Source organism: Megascapheus bottae, chromosome 2, assembly GCF_031878675.1.
Source record: "Megascapheus bottae isolate mThoBot1 chromosome 2, mThoBot2.hap1, whole genome shotgun sequence".
NCBI lineage: Eukaryota > Metazoa > Chordata > Mammalia > Rodentia > Geomyidae > Megascapheus > Megascapheus bottae.
In genome coordinates, this window is record NC_143510.1 from 56718180 (window position 1) to 56730963 (window position 12784).

At 42.5% G+C, this 12784-nt stretch overlaps 1 protein-coding gene across 4 annotated transcripts in view; it reads right to left on the bottom strand.

Annotated features, from left to right (window-relative positions):
• Nucleotides 1–11951, bottom strand: part of Tafa2 (TAFA chemokine like family member 2) — a 408767-nt gene extending 396816 nt beyond the window's left edge. For 2 of the 4 annotated variants that reach the window (XM_090327811.1, XM_090327824.1), the window contains exon 1: nucleotides 10958–11491. The gene's annotated coding sequence lies outside the window, so the exon portion shown is untranslated. Of the gene's footprint in view, nucleotides 1–10957; nucleotides 11492–11828 lie in introns of those variants that run through there. The other 2 variants (XM_090327816.1, XM_090327818.1) reach the window with 2 other exon arrangements.
• Between the last annotated feature and the right edge of the window lie 833 nt (nucleotides 11952–12784).

Below are 12784 nucleotides of genomic sequence, written 5' to 3' on the forward strand. Positions count from 1 at the left end.
AGTGAACAAAACTTGTAACATGACAACCAGATCTCACCACCGAATACATCTTAAGCTATGATACTTTTCTTACATTAAGAAAACTGGTTTAAGGGCCAGGAGTTTGGCCTAGTGGTAGAGTGCTTATCTAGCATGCATGAAGACCCAGGTTCAATTCTTCGGTACCATATACATAGAAAAAAGTCGGAAGTGGTGCTGAGGCTCAAGTGGTAGAGCTCTAGCCTTGAGAAAGTCCAAGGACAGTGCTCAGCCCTGAGCTCAAGCCCAGGACTGGCGAAAAAAAAAAAAAAGAGAGAGAGAGAAAAGAAAAGAAAAGAAAACTGGTTTAGGACAGTATTTTCTTAAAAGGATAATGTAAAATAGTAATTTTGTGCAAAATAATTATAGCCCTTTCCCAGTTACCTGCGAAGAAGACAAATAGTAGTAACAATACCCTACTTCAAACATTAAGGAATAAAATGGCTCACTGATTATTTCAAGATAAATTTGTGTGTGTATGTGTGTGTGTGCCTGTAACATGCCTGTATGCATGTTATTACTATGTCTTAATTAAGGTTAACTCAGGTTAGCCTTAACTAAGGTTTTGCTCAACATTTTTGCTCACCACTGGTTCCCTACCACTTGATCCACACCTCCAATGGGTATTCGTTGGTTAACTAGCGATAAAGATCTGACAATTTTTCTTTCCAAGCTGGCTTCAGAACTTTGATCCTTTAAGTCTCAGCCTCCTAAGTAGCTAGGACTACAGGTGTGAGCCATCCATGTCTATCTTGAAGAGAGTTCTGCTTTTCCACTTACAAGCCAAAACCTTAACATTAAATTACATTGGGCATTCAGATGCCCCTTGCTCATGCCCATAATCCTAGCTATTTAGGAGGCTGAGATCTGAGGACTGAGATTTGAAGCCTGTCCAGGCAGAAGTATCTTAGAGATTCTACCACCAAAACGACCATCAAAAAGTAGACTGGATATATGACTCAAGCAGTAGACTACCAGTCATAAGGGAAAAAGCCAAATACAAGGGTGAGGTCCTGAGTTCAAGAAGCTATACTGGCACAAAAAATTATATCAGTCAAACAAATAAGAAGATTCTTAAATTCGCCATTGTTTTTTCTTGAAATTAAATAGCAACATTGGTTATTAAGTTTGACAATATCCATATTAACTCATTTTTCAATAACCCATTTTAAAACATGCTTCTTAAAAATCATAATGCTGGAAGTGGGGAAAACAAGGTGATTGGGAGGGAGTGGAGGGAGGAAACCAGTGACAAAAACATGAGAAGGGGTATCAATGTGCAAGAAGTAATGCACCTACTACCTGACGAATGTAACTGTAACCCCTCTATACATTATCTCAACAAAAAAAATCATAATGCTGTATCTGACTTTGGTACCTGATATATTATATATATGTTTATTTGTTTAATTGAAATAGAGTAAGGAAGGGCACATGATGATTGGGAGGGGCTGGGGAGAGAGAAAGTAGGAGAAAAAAACACGGAAAACAGTATCAGTGTTCAAGAAGTAATATACCCACTGCTTGATAATGTACTGTAACCCTTCTATACATCATCCCAACAACCAAATACAATCAATAAAATAAAAAGGAAACTGGTTTAGGGACAAAGTGCTACTAAGGTGTGTGTGAAGATTTAAAAAAAAAACTTTGAACTATCTAAATCATAAGGTATTATGCTTTCCATCAAAAAAAAGTACTTTGGGAAGTTCCCTCAGATAAAGAGGTCAAAATAAAAATTGTCTAAGAATTCACTTCAGGTCGCAAGTGCAATAAACACCGGAGACATTTTACCTTTTCTACACCCATCCTCCCCTGTATCCAGGATGCCACGCAAGTAAAATTGGAGAAAGTAAACCAAACTAGAATGGTGTGTGAAGAGCAGATAATTTCTGACTTAGGTTTGGGGAAAAATATGTTCTCTAACTAGGAAGCCAGAAAATAAATAGAAATCTATAAAATCTATACTCAGATGAAAGAGTCTAAGAAAAACGTTGAGTTCTTGTCCTGGTTAACCCTGCTTACTATAAGGGAGAAAAATGTCTATCAAAGAGGTAAGAGTTGCAGCCCTCCTACCTGTCTGAATGTGTGAAATAATAGTGGAAAAATGCTACATAAAGCTTCACAACTTAAATAATATTCCTTGAAATAATAGTATTGACCTTAAATAATATTCCTTGAAATAATAGTATTGACCTCACCTTGGAGCTTCTTCAAAATGCAGAACCCCAGGCCCAAATCCCAAACCTGCATTTCAGCAAGATTCCCCAACTGCTTTGCTTGACAGCACAGCTCTACCCAGAGGGCATTATGGAACTAAATAACCCTTCTCAAATATGCGGCAGAAATGTCAACTTCTCCTTTCCAAGTACATCTCTTAACATGTCTAAGGTACCACCAGTTTCAAAGCGAGCGCAGCATCCACTATAATACAATGAGTCATCAGAAGAAATGAAACCAAATGCAGGAGTCAGATTGAGCTATTCATCTTTCTCATTGACTCCTCCAGCTGAGTTCATAACACTGAGCTAGCTCAGCTCCAGCTGTAAGTGAGCTGCAGAATTATAGCTAGAGATGACCAAAAGGCCAGCAGATCTCTCTCAGTACATAGCTCACTGTAAATATTCCTTCTCCCACCAGTGACATATATGGTCTTACCCTGGATATGGCTCACAGATAATGTTGACCTGCAGAAGATTTTAAATTTTAATTCATTGTCCTCATTTGAAAATTTGGAACTTCTACCCATTTAAGTTCTGCCCTACAAATCAGACAATCTGCCAACACTAGGACCACATTCCATCATGACAACAACAAGGTAAGCCCCAAGGCTCAGCTATCTCAATTTGATGTTGGCCAGAATCTCCACCACATCCTGTGATCTCTCCAACTCTATGGCCTACCCTATCCACGGCCATTTATCACCTTTTACTCAGTGTTTCACTTACTCATATTCCCTGCCCAACTCCTGGAAACATTTGAATCTGTACCTCCTTAAAGAGTGAGAAAGAACTGTTCCAGACCAGCCTAGACAAAAAGTTCACACAACTACATCTCAACCAATTAAAAAAAAACTGGTCACAATAGTATATGCCTGTCATCCCAGCTATGTGAAAAATATCAGTAGGATCATGATCCTACTATGAGAAATAAATGGTACCTGGTACCATCCTGGAATTCTAGCTAATCATGAAGCTGAGATATGAAGACTGTAGTTTAAAGCCAGCCTGGGCAGTAAAGTTCATGAAACTATCTCCAATTAAGCATTAAAAAAAAAACCCAGAACTGGAGTTGTGGCTTAAGTGGTAGAGAGTTAGGCTTGAGCAAAAAAGCTCCTGGATAGAGCGCAAGCTTGAGTTCAACCCCAGGATCTACAACAATAAAATGTTTGTGTATAGGCCCCTACTTGATGGTATTTGTATAGTAGTAAAACTAACAGTGTCAAATAAACACTTATTGGATGAATAAAGTTTCCTAAAGATTATAAATTCTTAAAAATCCACACACAGATTTTTGAATGAAGACTTTTAGTGGTCATAACATATATGAAAATTGTTTCTTTTCTTGTGTGGTAATAGTGGGACTGACTAAGTCAAACTATTTAATTTCAGTGACTATGAAAACTAGCAAGTTACAGTATCCCTAACAAACCTGAGAACTATGGTCTATTACAACTGCTTTTACAAGGAAACAACATGGTGAAATCAAAGCAGCATAACTACACTGAATGATAAAATTTAGTCTGATTCAGTTTTGGGTTTTTTGTTTGTTTTGTTTTGTTTTTGTTTTTGGTCTGTTATGGGGTTTGAACTCTGGGCCTGGGTACTGTCCCTGAGCTCTTCAGCTCAAGGCTAGCAGTCTACCACTTCAGCCACAGTCCCACTTCCAGTTTTCTGGCTGTTTTTAACTGGAAATAAAAGTGTCAGGAACTGTCATGGCTTTAAACCTCAATCCTCAGATCTCAGCCTCCGGAATAGCTAGGATTAACAGGGTGAGCCACCAGTGCCTGGCTCTGATTCAGTTTTATATCACTCTTCCTTTGTCATCACCACCATCATTGCCAACATTATTCAAACTTTTCAAGTCAGAGAACTTCAACAGTTTACTTGTTCAGAAAAAAAAAATTCATGGGACATTTCAAGGTGCCCCTGGAACTATATCCTCGATCTTCATTGGCTTTAAGAAACTAAAATATAAACGCCTTAAAGCGAAAGTATATCATGCAATATCATTGTACCTCAAATCATTATGGACAGATTTTTTAAAAAACCACATTCTTAACTGTCTCAAAAACCCTACTGAAGAGTTGCTGAGAAACTGAGGCCCACCAGAAGGAAGTGATCAAATCACTTGTGGTTCCATAGTTCTTTATCGACAGAGCTACATAATCAATCTCCAGAGCTCTTGTCACTACTCCACAGTTGTTGTTTTTTTGGTAACAGTCACTTTCAAAACTTACATGCTAACCAAAACAGAGAGCTGATGAATTTTGACCACTCAGTAATGTCAGTAATAAAATATATGCTCAAATAACAAAGTCTAAGTTTCAACCCATCTATTTTGACCATAAATTTATTAACACTTATTTATGAATCACTCTAAAATGGGGTTATACATTGTGCTGATAAACCAAGATGTTGAAATGAAACTCCTTTGTACAATTATTAAAATATAATTTCTAAAAATGTATATGAATAAAAAAGTAAGTAAAATAAAAATACAGGGAGTTTATAATGATGGTAGGTAGTTGTTTCACTATTGTGTAACATTTCAAGAACTAAAAAGCTTTCCCAAATGGGGCCTCTGTTTCATGAAGTATGAGGTTTTCATGCCCTCTGCCTCTCCTATTGGCTTTGGGATCACAGCTCTGAAATTTAGATCATCTATTTTCTATCTTTTATACAACAAAAAAAGAGAAGGGCTAAATTAAAGCTACTTCACTCAGTTCTCCTTCCTGAAGAAAACTACAAACAAAACCACATCCAGATTACTGGTACTATGTCTGCTACAGATTTACTATCTTGAAGATTTAGATGCATTTTTACTGGGGACCTCCAAGAAGGTTGTTGTAAAAATAAAAGAATTCAAGGGTTTTTTTAAGCTGAGGTCTTATTTATAGGTAATAATTTCAAATGATAAGTTATCTTTTGCTTCAGAATGTCCTGTCATATCCCATAATATTCTGATTGGAAATTTCAAGTTCAAGTACAAATACACCTTTCCAAAAATTTCTATCCAGTATCTACTAAGGATATTTTCATAGACTTGTTTATATAGAGCTACCTAATCCACATAAGAAAGGCAAAGTGTTCCGTATTATTCTGCTCAATAGAAAGCTCCATAGGTAGCTATAGGAGGTCATAGGCAATTAACACTGCAAATGGGAAGGTTTAGAGTCTTTGCATGACCTTTAAAGGGCAACACAGTGGCCCATTCACATGCATGCAATTATATAGTGACTAGTTCATGGTAGAAACAAAAGCATGAAAATTTAAAAATATTTAGTAAAAACAAACCTGGTATTCATCAAAAGCTACTTTCAACTCTGGGCCTCATGTGGGGAGTTATCTTGACATAGCATAAGGAGACTGGAGAGCAAAGTCTTGTCTGGCTTGTTGTGTCCATTTTGTCCAAGGATTAAATCCCACCTGTCACTGTAATTGCTACAATACAGCATTATCACATTACTGAATCTCTCTGTAAGGAGTTTCCAAGATCTACTGCACAAAAGAAACCATACAAATATAAATTTAAGTGAATGACTGTTTTGTGATTGCTAAAGGAAAAGGAAATGTACCTTTGCTAACTGGCCATTCAGGGGACATCATAAAACAATTATAGCCACTATGGACTAATTTAGGAGACTGGAGGAAATGAACAACAGTGAATTAGCAAATATGCTTTGACTCCTTAGTTATATCCCCAACTACATATGGACCTCTATGAAATGGAATATTCTTCTTATAGCTTATATATTCACTTTTCATCTGATTTCCAAGCAAATAAGAAGTCTTACAATTTCCCATTTATCTCATTAGGCCAGATTTACAGATTTCAGCCATTAGCCCAACATTATAACACCTGACAAATTCCAACACATATATGTATGTGTGTGTATATTTATATATACATGTTATATGCACATTGAATTTGGTGAGTTTTGGAAGCCTAGCATAAATAGAAAAATTTGTAGACACTATTTACAAACCACAGTAGTAAGTTCCAAAGTAACATGTGGCTTGTGGCAATACATGAATGTATTCAGTATTTTAACTGTGCTAAAACATCTACTTGTGCTGTCAATAAACACATTTCAAAATATCCCCACAGACAGGGTGAAGTTCATATTTTCTTTTTCTGCATTTTCAGCCAACCAATGAAAATATCTCAGAAAGAAAACTGAAAGAAAAAAAATGCAATGTCTGTAACTCTGGCTCAGAGTAAAACTCAATTATAAATGACCTTGTTAAACTGGATATAGTTATGATGTGGGTTGAATCATGTAAAATATTGGAAAACTCTTGCCCTAAAAATATAGTCTTTCTAAAGCTTTACTTGCCATGTTTAATACAAAATCAATACTTTACATGGATTCCATTAAAAACATTTTTTAGGGACATATACAGGTATAGACATAGAGATTATGTAGATATTCCTGAGAAATGTATTTAAATGCTTTTTTCACACTTTAGTGAGTCTAATCATTCTTCTTAAAACTTGTATAAGAAGATGACAAAGTTCAAAAGGCTTGTAAAAAAATCATATTAAGTGACGTAAACCAGACCCAAAGGAACATAGGCTCAATGGTTTCTCTCATTTGTAATAATTAGTACACGCCTAGCAGAGGATTACAATAGCGCAAAACCTAGATACATAAGGCCATATAGGATGAGGCTAAATGAAAGGATCTCCAGGATATGGAAATAAGAGGTTTATCTTGTGTGATTGTTGTTCTTAATGTACTATGTTATTTCTCTTCTCTTTTGTTGCCCTTTGGTTAATCTCATATTGTTACAGTACCTGACTTTGTTACCTGGTATATTGTGCATACACTTATTTGTTTATTTGAACTAGGAAAATGAATGGTGGAAAGAAGGTGATTGGGAGGGGGGAGGGATGTGGGGACAAAAAACATGAGAAGGGGTATCAGTGTGTGAGGGGTATCAATGCACCTACTATCTGGCAAATAAACTGTAATCCCTCTATACATTACAATAAAAAATAAAGGAAAAGGAGATGACAAAGCTATTTGCTTTATTAGTGTATTGATAAAGACAAGTGAATCACTACATTGAAGGAATCAAATCACCCTTTTAAAAAATTATCCAAGAACTCAATGGCCAATGATAATTAAAACACTGAAATTAACTGGCAGATTTCCATTTTTTAAACCAATCTGTCACCCATTTCTGGTTGTGCTCCAAACCTCTAGTGAAACTGTTTTCTGAAAAGACTCATGGTGAATCATTGTAAAATGACTCCTTTTCTAATGAAATAGTTACTAGTTCAATATGCTCCGAGCAGCTCACAGTACAATTAATCAAAGAATGTTCAAGTAAGACCACAAACTCATCCTATTATATAGCATTACCAAAGAAATGACTCCAAAGTAAGTTACACCATGTGAAATACCATGCAAGTGTGTGAGCCAGACATGAGGTTGATTCAGCTGACTTGGCCTTCATCATTTAGCACCAGTTCATATTAATAATGCTTTCCTTGTCTTTGTTTTGATGGAGCTCTGCTAATAACAGATTGATGAATCACATTCCAAAATGGCAGGCATAGAGCAAAGGGGTCTGTATTGAATGCACACTTTACCTCAGCTTATAAGTTTTCAACAAGAAAACAAAACTGCCATGCATGGTAAGTTCCTTCTTTTAACTTGAATTTTCCATGAACGAAACAGCTGCAGAATAATGCCACTTAATGAGGCATCCCTAATAAAATACTGCAGAATTAAAAGCAGGGGCTCTGAACTGTTTGTACTCTGGTTATTTCATCTCCTCAAATATGGTGGAAATAACTACTGACATTTTGGATCATGGGACATGTATTACAGAAGCATCAGTAATTGTCCATCAGTTTTCAGTTAACAGCTGAACTTGGAAAAAATCTGACATACTTTTTTTTTTCCTGAGGCCAAGATTAAGGAATGCCTGGGAAATTCTAGAGAGGTATAGATTATCCTTCCTACACAGGGTAACTCATAAAATGCAATCTATGCTAAATCAACCTGTACATTTCGATATAGGAAAACACATTTTGAGATTAGCCTTGAAATACTGTGTTGAAAACACTAGATTCAGCACTATGATACCCTTCTTATAGGACAAACCAATTTCTCTAAAATTTTTCTATCAACCCTTAAGTTTCATCATTATATAAATTTTTAAAAGGGAAAAATGGCCATGTCTAAAAACAGATCTTTTTACAGCCATGTCATCACATTTTATAACTTGGTGGTTAGTAAATACTATAATGCAGTCTCTAAGCAATACATATCCATTTGACACAGATCCATGAGCAGTTCAAGAAATCTTTACTCTTCCATCTGTCATTGTTAAGTAGCTAATATTTTTCCAATTCAAAACCACACATACTCAGAAACCTTAGATTTCCCCTCTAGCTTAACTTGGAACCTTAGATATGTATTGGCTTTCATGTCAAGGGATTTGGCTCTCTCTTAAGAAACACATATCATAGCACTGTATATAAATACGAGACCCAGCATCCCAAAACACTAAATGGTTTTAAAGGCAGGAAATGAATCAAACTTTAATCTCTAAAAACATTTACTATGAAGGAAAAAAAAGCACACTAGAACAGTGTTTGCCTCCTTATGCCTAACTGTGCAATGGGCAGTGATATTGTTCTCGAAGTCTTTTATCTACAAATACAGCTTACTTGCTTTCATTGAAAATTAGGGAAATTAAAATAAAAGAAGCTTCAATATAGTTTTGTCCATCCTGAAAGGATTACTGGTAGCTTTAAAAATTAGGATTCCAAAAATGTCAAGATCCAATCAACTGACTGGGGATGAAATCCAGAACAAAATAAAGTAGGGAAAAGAGACAAACATTTCTGATCTTCCCTTTAAAATACAAGATGACAAGTGTCAATTCAGAAACGGTGAATGATTCCCCAGTGTGAGAATACTTGTGCAAACATGGAAAGGGTACTGTAAATACAAATAACCTAAAGCCGACCATCTAAAAGTATTTTTAATCTCCTTTGCAGCCAATTTCAGCATCTGACTTTCTGTGGTAATCTTTATCACTCGTTTTTCTTAACTTATATTATCTAATAGAGCCATGTTAAAGTGTTAATTGGTAAGAGTCTGGCTGCTGATGTCTAGAACAGTCTAGTAGGGGAGACAGGAACCAGATAATTACCATACGGTCAATACTCCTAGAAATTCACCCTGTCTCCATGCAAGACCCTCACAACCCTGAATGTTTTAGGGGTACACACATGATAAAAGAAAGGATTGGGGGTTGGGTAAGCTTACACACACACACACACACACACACACATACACACACACACAATGGTTTTGTAAAAATTCAAGAGCTTTCACACTCACAAAAAGAAGGTGTTTTCTTTTCTGTCTTATTGCCACAAGCCACACTCACCCAGCACAAGGTGAGGAAAGGCCAGCTGCTGTAGTAACTACACATTTGATTCCAAATGCCCCAGGCAATTGTTTAACACTCCGTGGGGAAGTGAGATACTGAATAGGAAAGCAGCCTCTACCTAAGGGCTCTTAAGGAGCCCCGGATTGCCCTTTTCAAGTAGAAACTAGATAGTTCCACCTGCAGTTCTAAGAGAAATAGGGCAATGATTCTCAAACTTTCCCTTGTAAAGGCAGTTTTCTGGCAATCCCGTGTTCCTGGCTGATCAGTAAATAACAGTAACCTTAAGAAAATAGCTTCTGGTAGACACCCAGCTTTTTAGAAGTGGGGGGGGGAAGGAATCACAAAGCAACTGGGCAAAACAATCATGAGCTATTGGCAAGATTTTGGAGACACACATCTTAGAGAGAAAAGAAAGCGCATTTGCTCTAAACGGAAGGCCGTGGGTTTTTTTTGTTTTTTTTTTTTTCCTGCACACTTCTTTAGAGTGAGCTGGGAGAGAAAGCTCCTTCTCTGCTACTCTCTTGTCAGTAGCCTTTACAAAAGCTTGGGTTCGTTCAGGAATAAAGTATTCTCTCAGTTGTTTTGTTTTGCTTAACAAATCTTTAGATAGGTGAGGTTCGGGAACTTACCCGCGTGGTTCTTCAGGACAATCGTTAAAGATGGGAAAAAAAACCACAGCCTCTCTAAAACGCTCACCACTACCAGCCCGTCCCTCCCCACTGCAGGCCGACCTGAGAATTAACTAATCGAAAGTGGACAAGAAAATTAAGGATTTCCAAAAGAATAAAATAAAATAAGGCCACCTGACACACGCATTTGGTTCTCTCTTGAGCGCGACCCCCTACACACTCACACACCTTCACCCCCCCCCAACTCCTAATCAGAACTCCAAGGAGGTTTACTAGCCAGGATGAGAAGCTCAGGGATGGAAGGAAAGCCCAGTTCAGTCCTCCACCCCGCCGCGGGCTGCAGGCGGAGAAATGGGGCAGAGAAAGGAGGGAGGACGCCTGTCGGCTGTTCCTCGCCACTCTGTGCCCACGACGTGGCCCTACCCCTCGCCACCTGCCGTGGAGAGATCCAGCTGCCAGCCTAGTACTGCCCTCACCTCGGGGCGAACCCCTCAGCCTTCCTCCCCCCTCCCTAGTTGTCCCGGACCCAAGGGAAAGCAGAGGACATGCCAGGTGCCCACCCACTGGGGTGTTCGGATTGGTATGGGTTGGGGGGGATGTCCCCGGAATGGGCCAGGGGTGGAGATCTGGGTCGGGATGTGGCTGTGGATGTCAGGCGGGGTTCGCACCTACCTGCAGCCCGGCTTCCCGGTGGCGGCAACACCTAAAGAGGTCCCTGCAGTTTTTTGGGGCCGGCGCCAGCCTTATCGCTCTCGCATCGCTTCCAAGATGCCAATCCGCCGTCACCATCCAGGGGCATAAGGGAAAAGCCAAGGGTGGCGGTGGTGTGCGCGCGTGGAGGGCGTGTGAGTGTAGCCCCAGGCGTGCGTGTGCCTTCTGAGTGAGTGTGTGTGTGCGCGCGCGCGTGGGTTCGCGTGTGCTGCTCTCCTGCGATGGCACAGACGGTCCAGCAGTCTCTCCACAGTCAACCTGGAATCCAAGCCCTTCGGGGAGCGAGTGGCCTGCGGGAGGCTGAACGCGTTCTCTCTCTCTCTCTCTCTCTCTCTCTCTCTCTCTCTCTCTCTCTCTCTCTCTCTCTCTCTCTCTCTCTCTCTCTCTCTCTCTCTCTCTCTCTCTCTCCTCCCTCTCTCTCCCCCCTCCCTCTCTCTCTCTCAATTCCACAGTGTCAAAGTAATCAAAAGATTTGTTCGCAGGGGGTGGGGTGCCGGGTCCTGGCGCAGCCCCGCAGCCCTCCGCCGGCCGGCCCGCCCGCCCTCCCGCCCGCAGTGGCGGCCGCTGGTGGTCGCGGGAGGCGCGCGCGGCGCTGCGCTGCGCTCAGCTCCGGTGGAGGCCGCCGCCCGGGTCACCGCGCGCCGGCCATCCCCGGGCGCGCCGAGCCACGCTTCTCCGCTCGCCTCCCCGGCGTCTCTGCCTCTCACACCCGCGCGCGCTCACACATCCTCTCCTCTCTCTCTCCTCCCCCCGCCCCCCGCTCCGGCTCCACTCCCGCCCGCCCTCCCTCTGCGCGTGGGGAGGAGAAAGGCAATCGGATGGAATGGTTCACCTTCAGCGAGGCAGCCTCCGCCACGGACTTGTGGGGTTCTCGCCGATCGCGGGGCTCCGGCGTGGAGGACGGAGTTCAGCCAAGGTCCTTACACACACTCACACTCTCTCACCCCGAACACGCCGCCCCGGCCCCCGCGGCGCCCGCCGAGGTCCCGCCGGTCCCCTCGCCCGGACTCCGCGTCCGTCCACTTAGCAACAACTCCGGGCCGGCCGCGTCCCCGCCATCCCGCCGGCGACGGCCGCGGGCGCGCCCCGCCCCCCGCCCCTGCCCCGCCGGGCCTCGCGCGCTGGCGGGGCGGGAAGCCCAACGCTCGGCCGCGGCGCGCCCGCGCCCCCCTCGCCGCCCAGCACCCGGACGCGCAGGTGTCGCCCGCAGCCCCTTCGCTAAAGGCGGGAGGTGGAGGGAAGCGGGGAACCCGGCAGGGGTGGAGAAGGCCAATCCAGACCGGCCGGGGAAGAAGCGGCGAGGGGACCGGCTCCCCGCCCCGAGGGCCAGCCCGCTCCCCGGGCGGCGCGCGTCGTGGCAGTCTTAAAAGTCACCCCGAGGGCCAGCCGCGGACCCCTGCTCCGCCCGCACGGCAGGCTCGAGGGCGCGCGGGGCGGGCGCGGCCCCGGCCCCCACCCCACCTCCACTTCAAAGGTAGCCGCGGGGCCGCCCGCGCGGCTTCCCCGCGCCTTGCCTGCCTTCCGACGGCGGCCTCCTGGCGGCCGCGGCGGTCCCTGCCCGCCGGGCGTCCCGCACACCGGGAACCCAGGAGGCGGAGAGCCGGGCAAATGGTGGGCTGTGTCTCCCTCTAGAGGCAAAACCGGATCACGACGCTCTACCGTGTGTGTCTCTAGAAATCCCAAGTTCTCCACACCTAAAGGGAAGGAAGAGGGGGAAAGGGGGAAAAAAGAGGGAGGGAGAAGGAAGGGAGGGAGGGAGAGAGAAAGGGATAGAGAGGAAGGAAGGGA